The sequence below is a fragment of the Misgurnus anguillicaudatus genome, chromosome 16, assembly GCF_027580225.2.
Source record: "Misgurnus anguillicaudatus chromosome 16, ASM2758022v2, whole genome shotgun sequence".
Classification (NCBI taxonomy): Eukaryota; Metazoa; Chordata; class Actinopteri; order Cypriniformes; family Cobitidae; genus Misgurnus; species Misgurnus anguillicaudatus.
In genome coordinates, this window is record NC_073352.2 from 29,718,668 (window position 1) to 29,726,275 (window position 7,608).

The following is a 7,608-nucleotide window of genomic DNA, read 5'->3' on the forward strand; positions in this document are numbered from 1 at the left end:
CTGTGGCAGCCTGGCAAAGTGTGATGTTTCACCATGAAACAGGAAGCTGTTGTAATTCAGACATACATAGTCCGATCTGCCCCCAACTTCACACGTTTCATAAGGGTCCCGGCCTGAACACATCAACATGGCATAATTCAGTATCAGTCATAGCGCCACCTAGAGGCAGCAGGAAATACCACCTTTTATGCTGTGACTTCCTGCTCTTAGAGATTTAACCATATCAACATCATATTTCATCAGTCTAATCTCAAGACCTTGTGTGATGATAAATAGCAACGGCCTTGACTTTTCGTTAAAGGGCGTGTCCATTGCAGCCTCGCAAAGTATCGCTAAATGAATCCCATTTTTGACAGCCTAAACGAGCTCAAAAACTCATGAAATGTTGCACATGTGTCAAAAGTGGCGAATATTTTCATGTGATATAGGCTTTAGAACTTGGGGTGTTAAAATGGCTCTATAGCGCCACCTACAAAAATTCAATAGAGCAGCCCCCCCGCTACGTTAATCGCACAGATACGAAATGCGGTAGGATCATGTATCACCCCAAGACCTACAAAAAAGTCTCTTGGAGCAAAGCTCTAAACCCCACAGGAAGTCAGCCATTTTGAATTTTCTCTGTAATTTGAGTGCAAATTTTGCCACTTCTGGCCTTCGTATTTTAACAAACTCCTCCTATAAATTTAATCAGATAATCATCATATTTGGTGAGTGTCATCTAAAGGGCTTTGCAATGCTAAATTGCGGAGATCTTGACATTTTAATAGAGGGTGTGTATGTGGCGGCTTGCCAAATTTCTGTGTTTCTCAATGAAAAAGGAAGTTGTTCTAACTCAGGTTTAAAATGTCCAATCTGACCCACGCTTCACAAGTTTGATAATTGTCCTGTCCTGAACACATCAACATGGCAATATTCAGTAAAAGTTATAGCGCCACCTGCTGGAAGCAGGAAATGACATGTTTTACACAGTGATTTGTTGCTCATTGAAATGTATTCAGATCATCATCATATTTGATCAGTCGGAACTTATGGACTTCACAATGATAAATTGTGAAGATCTTGACTTTTCGTTGAAGGACGTGTCCGTGACGGCCTGGCAAAGTTTGATGTTTCGCCATGAGAAAGCCGTTGTAACTCAGGCATGCAATGTCCGACCTGTCACAGACATCATACGTTTGACAAGGGTCCTGGCCTCAACACATCAATGTTACAACGATCAATTACAATCATAGCGCCACCTGCTGCACAAAGGAGGTTTGGCACTTCAAAGTTCCTTTGAATATCCACCCATATTTACCCACTGAAATTTCAATCCCCCTGGTTCATTGCTTTACTAAGGCCATAGAGTGGCGGTGCACATGTGTGCGAGGGCCCTTCCATCACTGCTTGCAGTTTTAATTAGGGCCCGAGCACACCAGGGTGTGAGGACCCTATTGTTTTTGCTCCGTTTATTATTATTATTATTTTTCTTCTTCTTCTTCTTCTTCTTCTTCTTCTTCTTCTTCTTCTCCGAAATGGATTGCATTTTTGAGGGCCTAAACATACCCGAAAACTCATGAAAATTTGCACACGCGTCAGAAGTGGCGAAAATTTACATGTAGTATAGGCGTCAGAAGTGGGCGTGTAGAAATGGCTCGATAGCGCCACCTGCAAAATTTCAAGAGAACAGCCCCCCCACTACGAAAAACGTACAGATACGAAATTTGGTAGGATCATCTAGCGCCCCAAGACCTACAAAAAAGTCTCTTGGAGCTAAGCTCTAAACCCCACAGGAAGTCGGCCATTTTGAATTTTCTCTGTCATTTTTTGACATTTCCAAGCGTCGTACTTTAACAAACTCCTCCTAGAGATTTAATCCGATCATTATCATATTTAGTCAATCTCATCTAAAGGCCTTTGCGATGCTAAATTGCGGAGATCTTGACTTTTCGCTGGAGGGTGTGTCCGTGGCGGCCAGACAAAGTTCGGCATTTTCGCCATGAAACAGGAAGTTGTTATAACTCAGGCATACAATGTCCAATCTGCCCCACGCTTCACATGTTTGATAAGGGTCTTGACCTGAACACATTTTAATGCCAATATTCAACATCAGTCATAGCGCCACCTAGAGGTAGCAGGAAATGCCATGTTTTACGCTGTGATTTACTGCTCTTAGAGATTTAATCAAATCATCATCATATTTGGTCAGACTGATGTTAAGCCCTTTGCCGTGATAAATTGCGAAGATCTTGACTTTTCGTTGAAGGGCGTGTCCGTGGCAGCCTGGCAAAGTGTGATATTTCGCCATGAAACAGGAAGCTGTTGTAATTCAGGCATATATTATCCGATCTGCCCCCGACTTCACAAGTTTGATAAGGGTCCCGGCCTGAACACGTCAATATAACAATAATCAGGTACAGTCACAGCGCCACCTACTGCACACAGGCGTTGTGGCACATCAAATTTCTTTTGAATATCCACCTATATTTACCCACTTTAATTCTTATCCCCCTGGTTCACTGCTTTACTAATGCCATAGGGTAGCGGTGCACATGCGTGCGAGGGCCCTTCCATCGCTGCTTGCAGCTTTAATTAGGGCCCGAGCACACCAGGGTGTGAGGACCCTATTGTTTTTGCTCCGTTTATTATTATTATTATTTTTCTTCTTCTTCTTCTTCTTCTTCTTCTTCTTCTTCTTCTTCTCCGAAATGGATCGCAATTTTGAGGGCCTAAACATACCCAAAAACTCATGAAAATTTGCACACGCGTCAGAAGTGGCGAAAATTTACATGAAGTATAGGCGTCAGAAGTGGGCGTGTAGAAATGGCTCGATAGCGCCACCTGCAAAATTTCAAGAGAACAGCCCCCCCACTACGAAAAACGTACAGATACGAAATTTGGTAGGATCATCTAGCACCCCAAGACCTACAAAAAAGTCTCTTGGAGCGAAGCTCTAAACCCCACAGGAAGTCGGCCATTTTGAATTTTTTCTGTCATTTTTTGACATTTCCAAGCATCGTACTTTAACGAACTCCTCCTAGCGATTTAATCCGATCATTATCATATTTGGTCAGTCTCATCTAAAGGCCTTTGCGATGCTAAATTGCGGAGATCTTGACTTTTCATTGGAGGGTGTGTCCGTGGCGGCCTGACAAAGTTCGGCATTTTCGCCATGAAACAGGAAGTTGTTATAACTAAGGCATACAATGTCCAATCTGCCCCACGCTTCACATGTTTGATAAGGGTCTTGAAGTGAACACATTTTAATGCCAATATTCAGCTTCAGTCATAGCGCCACCTAGAGGTAGCAGGAAATGCCATGTTTTACGCTGTGATTTACTGCTCTTAGAGATTTAATCAAATCATCATCATATTTGGTCAGACTGATGTTAAGCCCTTTGCCGTGATAAACTGTGAAGATCTTGACTTTTCGTTGAAGGGCGTGTCCGTGGCAGCCTGGCAAAGTGTGATATTTTGCCATGAAACAGGAAGCTGTTGTAATTCAGGCATACATTATCCGATCTGCCCCCGACTTCACAAGTTTGATAAGGGTCACGGCCTGAACACGTCAATATAAAAATAATCAGGTACAGTCATAGCGCCACCTGCTGCACACAGCCATTGTGGTGCATCAGTTTCCCTTTGAATGTCCACCTATATTTACCCACTTTAATTCATATCCCCCTGGTTCACTGCTTAACTAATGCCATAGGGTAGCGGTGCACATGCGTGCGAGGGCCCTTCCATCGCTGCTTGCAGCTTTAATTATTATTTATTCTTCTTCTTCTCCAAAGTGAATCGCATTTTTGAGGGGCGAAACATGCTCGAAAACTCAGGAAATTTTGCAGACATGTCAGAAGTGGCGAAAATTTACATGTGGCATAGGCGCCAGAAGTGGGTGTGTAGAAATGGCTCGATAGCGCCACCTGCAAAATTTCAAGAGAACAGCCCCCCCACTACGAAAAACGTACAGATACGAAATTTGGTAGGATCATCTATTACCCCAAGACCTACAAAAAAGTCTCTTGGAGCGAAGCTCTAAACCCAACAGGAAGTCCGCCATTTTGAATTTTTGCCTTGATTTTTTTGCAAATTTGGTCATTTCCAGCCTTCATACTTTAACGAACTCCTCCTACAGATTTAATCCGATCATCGTCATATTTGGTCAATCTCATCTAAAGGCCTTTGCGATGTTAAATTGCGGAGATCTTGACTTTTCGTCAGAGGGTGTGTCCGTGGCGGCCTGACAAATTTCGGCATTTTCGCCATGAAACAGGAAGTGGCTCTAACTCAGGCATACAATGTCCAATCTGCCCCACGCTTCATACGTTTGATAAGGGTCTTGGCCTGAACACATTTCAATGCCAATATTCAACTTCACTCATAGCGCCACCTAGAGGTAGGAGGAAATACCATGTTTTATGCTCTGATTTACTGCTCTTAGAGATTTAATCAAATCATCATCATATTTGGTCTGACTGATGCTAAGCCCTTTTCCTTGATAAATTGCGAAGATCTTGACTTTTCGTTGAAGGGCGTGTCCGTGGCGGCCTGGCAAAGTGTGATGTTTCGCCATGAAACAGGAAGTTGTTATAACTCAGGCATACAATGTCCAATCTGCCCCTGACTTCACACGTTTGATAAGGGTCCAGGCCTGAACACATCAACATGGCATAATTCAGTAACACTCATAGCGCCACCTAGAGGCAGCAGGAAATACCATGTTTTACGCTGTGATTTACTGCTCTTAGATATTTAACCATATCAACATCATATTTCACCTGTGTAATCTCAAGACCTTGTGTGATGATAAAAAGCAACGACCTTGACTTTTCATTAAAGGGCGTGTCCGTGGCGGCCTCGCAAAGTATCGGTAAATGAATCGCATTTTTGACAGGCTAAACAAGCCCAAAAAGTCATAAAACGTTGCACACATGTCAGAAGTGGCGAAAATTTACATGTGGCATAGGCGCCAGAAGTGGGCGTGTAGAAATGGCTCGATAGCGCCACCTGCAAAATTTCAAGCGAACAGCCCCCCCGCTACGAAAAATGTACAGATACGAAATTTGGTAGGATCATCTATCACCCCAAGACCTACAAAAAGTCTCTTGGAGCGAAGCTCTAAACCCCACAGGAAGTCGGCCATTTTGAATTTTTGCCTTGATTTTTGTGCAAATTTGGTCATTTCCAGGCTTCATACTGCAACAAACTCCTCCTAGAGATTTAATCCGATCATCGTCATATTTGGTCGGTCTTATCTAAAGGCCTTTGCGATGCTAAATTGCAGAGATCTTGACTTTTCGTTGGAGGGTGTGTCCGTGGCGGGCTGCCAAATTTCGGCGTTTTCGCCATGAAACAGGAAGTGGCTCTAACTCAGATATACAATGTCCAATCTGCCCCACGCTTCACATGTTTGATTAGGGTCTTGGCCTGAACACATTTCAATGCCAATATTCAGCTTCAGTCATAGCGCCACCTAGAGGTAGCAGGAAATACCATGTTTTACGCTATGATTTACTGCTCATAGGGGCGGTTTCCCGGACAGGGATTAGACTAGTCCTAGACTAAAACATTTTTAAGAGCTGTCCAAACTGAATAGAACTTGCGCTGACATATCTTAAAATACATCAGGGCCCTTTGTTTTGCCTCAAAATGCACACAGGTAATGTTTTTAGTAAGGTATGTTTGTTAAAACTAGTTATATTTCCTAATTAAACTAAGGCCTAGTACTGGATTAAGCTAATCCCTGTCCGGGAAACCGCCCCTTAGAGATTTAATCAAATCATCATCATATTTGGTTAGATTGATTTAAAGCCCTCTGCGGTGATAAATTGTGAATATCTTGACTTTTCATTGAAGGGCGTGTCCGTGGCGGCCTGGCAAAGTGTGATGTTTCGCCATGAAACAGGAAGCTGTTGTAATTCAGACATGCATTGTTCGATCTGCCCCAGACTTCAAATGTTTGATAAGGTTCTTGGCCTGAACACATTTCAATGCCAATATTCAGCTTCAGTCATAGCACCACCTGCTGCACACAGGCGGTGTGGCACATCAGTTTCCCTTTGAATATCCACCTGTATTTACCCACTTTAATTCATATCCCCCTGGTTCACTGCTTTACTAATGCCATAGGGTAGCGGTGCACATGCGTGCGAGGGCCCTTCCATCGCTGCTTGCAGCTTTAATTATTTATTATCATTCTTATATGACTGTTTATCTTCAGAGAGCTTGAGTTTTGTTAGCTTTTTATCTTCTTTCTATGCTTGTATATGTTTTTTGTGAGAAGTATGAACATTTCTATGGTATTAAAGATTTAAACCTTATTAAAACATAAAAAAACCTCTACCGTGATACATATCGTTATCATGATATAAAATTAATCCTATCGTGATAGAAGATTTTGGTCCTATCGCCCACCCCTACTCGTTAAACAAAATCATTCAAAATATTCATTATTATCATGAAAATACCTGAAACAATTTGAAGAACAGCGATATAAATATTCCTGTGAACATTTCCTGGAATAGCGTTTGTAATGCTACTTCTTCTGTGGCACAAAGAGCTTCTGCACGAGAGCGCCCTCTGGCTTTTGGATCTGCCGGGATTTCACCGTAATGCATTCAAATTCATTCATTGAGAAAACGCACATTTGCACAATTAATAGTTAAACCCCTACTTGTAGCCAATCAGCAGTAAGGGGCGTGTCTACTGACCGACACCATTGCCTGGGTTGCATATGTGTGGGGTGGGTCTATCAAAAGAAGGTCCAGATTCTATTAGGGTAGGGGCGTGTTAGTTTAGGTGATTTCCAAATGTCAACATTGACTTTCAGAGATCGTGCACCCCACCTTTAACAAAAATATGAAAACTAAATTTCAACTTGATTTAAGTAAGATAAGTTATCACAAGTTGTCAACTTTTCACAAGCCAGAACTTAAAATAGTAGCTTGAATTGACTCGGAAAGTTGTTTTAACTTCATGCATGCAGACCTTTAACCTTTTTAACAGTGCAGATGATAAAATTAAAGAAAACTAGATTTGACTTTTATTGAACCATAATTAAAGGAACACTATGTAAGAAATGTATATAAATTAATCATAAAATTGCCCTGATATGTCACTAGACATTAAGAAATCATGTTCATTTCAAATACTTATATCACTGACAACAGTGGTCAGGCCAGGATATTGTCATTTAAAAAGTGGAGTTGCAGCCCTCAACTGATGTTTATGTTGTCATTTTGTGTATTGGCCACCAGTTGTGTGATTGCAGTACCAGTTTTAGCCACAAGTTTTGTGATTGCAGTACCAGTTTTGGCCACAATCCTACATACTGTTCCTTTAATAAAGGTACAGTGTTACCCAAAGAAAACACATAGCACTTAGCATTCAGTAATCATGATCTAAATAACAGTATGTGTAACATATACCCTAATGTACATGACAACAGGAAAAACAAATCAAATAAATCAAATATAATCAAATGGAGCTTGTTATAGGGACTGAATGCAATTTTACTGTTTTTCATAAGTTCATTCACATAAAGAAATAAATAGAAAGAAAAATTAACATATTATAATATATTATTAATATATTACACTTGCATATATGATGGGTCATTCAGACTAA